This window comes from Ruditapes philippinarum, unplaced genomic scaffold, assembly GCF_026571515.1.
Source record: "Ruditapes philippinarum isolate M1 unplaced genomic scaffold, ASM2657151v2 ctg10573_1_1_1_1, whole genome shotgun sequence".
NCBI classification, from domain to species: Eukaryota; Metazoa; Mollusca; class Bivalvia; order Venerida; family Veneridae; genus Ruditapes; species Ruditapes philippinarum.
In genome coordinates, this window is record NW_026860403.1 from 12,586 (window position 1) to 15,102 (window position 2,517).

Consider the following 2,517-nt stretch of genomic DNA (forward strand, 5'->3'; position numbering starts at 1 on the left):
GTAACATTGTATATTAAAGATATTTTTTTTTTTATTTCTCTTTATTGTACAATGCAAACAATAAAAGTCATGAAATAATACAATAATACAATACCATGAAATTTGATGTAATAACAATGTTCTGAAATGATACACACACAAATTCAAACATTTGCAAAGTACTATAATGTATTTTTTTATTATATTTTTTTAAAAAGGCAAAGTTTACTCTGCCCACAAACGTTCAATTATTAAAGAGTTAAGTTACAACAACAATAAGTGTCACATTTTTTTTACAGCTAATAATGTTAGGTACTTTCGTTTTCATTGATTAAGTTTATGTATTCTTTCCATACATCCTGCAATTGTTTCAAACCTAAGCATTTTTTTGGCATTAATCATTTCTGTTTTAACCAAAAATAGTAATTGATTTTTTAAAAGCCTCTAAGCATGGCAATACGGAACTTCATTTTTACATTTGTAAATATAAATGTTTTTTAATAATAATAATATATTATTCTCTGGAACTGTGGATCGGGAACAGCCAAAAATGACAGATTGTTCTGAAAAATGAAAAGAATAAATTTGGAATTTTGTTTGTTAACCAGCCCTGCACTTCCCTTATAAACATGTTGACTATGTCACATTCCCAAAATAAATGTTTTATGGTTTCTGGATTGATATTACAAAATGTACAGTTGTCGTTGTCCCTAACATTAATCTTTTTCAGTAATACATTAGTACCTAAAATACGATGCGTTATTTCTATATTGAAGCCATAAAAGTTTTGGATCCTTAGTCACTTTAAAGGGTAGAGAAGTAGATACTTTTTCAGTTAAGATAAATATTAGAAAAATCATTTTGCCCATTTTTATTTCTGATTTTGTCTGACGATTATTATTGACCCAGCACGTCGTATATTGCTCGACATCCTTTGCGACTTTTGTTAAGTATTTGGATGGCAATTGGCAATATCGGGTTTTTTACTTTGATATCATTTTGATTTACATGAAAATCCGTCAAAGTTTTTCTGAAGGAACGTATTATACCTTCATATTCAAGAAAGTTTGATCTAACATCAAATAATCTTTGAAATTTCTTGAAAACTATAGAATAACCCATTTTCATTTACAAAATCGTTGACAAAACAAAACACCTTTTCTTAAGTAGTGTTTAAATTCAAACGATTTTCTTGCAATTTTGAAATTAGGATTTAACCATACCGGATTGGACAAGAAATCTGCCCAATTACCTGAACGAATCTTACATTGAAATAAATAAAATGAAATTCAAAACATCCTTCCAAAAAACAAATTGTTTACTCTACTTTTATGTTGTACAAATAGTTCACTACCATATTTGGTCGACTGGTAAAGAGCTGGACACAATTCTTGTACAAGAAAAGCATATTTAGTGTTTGAAGATAAAAGCCTTCTTATCCAAGTGATTTTCAAAGCACTGATGAAATGTATTAAGTCAACCGCTCTAAGCCCACCATTACATATATCTTGAGTGAGTTTTATTCTACTTATCTTATCCGGTCCATCATTCCAAATAAATTTGAAAAATACATTTTGTAGGTCTTTAATTACTTCAGAATTAGGGTTTGGTAAAGTTAAAAACAGGTTATGTTAATTTAGACAAAGCAAGCGTCTTAATCACTGTGATCTTTCCTATAGGAGAAGTAATCTTCTGGACCATACTTTTTTTAAAAGCGTCTTAACTTCATTTATCTTGGAAGGATAGTTAAGATCACTTATAGATGTAATATTTGTTGATAAAGTTACTCCCAATAATTTTAAATGGACCTTTGTCCCATTTAACACCGATTTCCGGACATAACTCTAAATCGCTATTTTCTCATTTTGCACCTATCCATAACGCCCTAGTTTTGTCAACATTTATTTTTAAACCAGAGATATCTGCATAAAAATTTAAAACTTTCATAGTATGAAACGAGGGATTTTTTCAGAACCGTCTAATATCAAAGAGGTTGTCATCTGCGTATTGTGACATCAAATACTCTTTATACCCTTAATTTTGATACCTTTGATATTACTATTTTTTTTTATAAGTAAAAGCAAGAATCTCCGCGCCACAGGACAAAAATAATACGGTGACAGGGGGTCCCCTTGTCTACAGCCTCGAAATAAAGGGAACCAGTGTCGGAGAGGTGGCTCCCATTAAAACAACAGATTGATTGTATATTTGTATAAAATAGTTTTACCCATGAAACAATAGAGTCACCAAAGTTGAAAAATTTCAGAACCGAAATCATAAAGTCCCAAGACACGGAATCAAATGTTTTTTTTTTTGTTCCCGTCAGCGAAGTCGACTAGTAATATCATTCCCCGGAATATTATTTTGTTCAGTATAAAACATTAAGTCATAAATTAAACGAATTTTATTATCTCCTATAAATCTCCCCGGATAAATCCACTTTGGTCTTCACTTATCAATTTGTCTAATACAGATTTAATTCTATTGGCAATACACGCGGATGCCCAATATTTTTATGTAATATTAAGTAGGGAAATC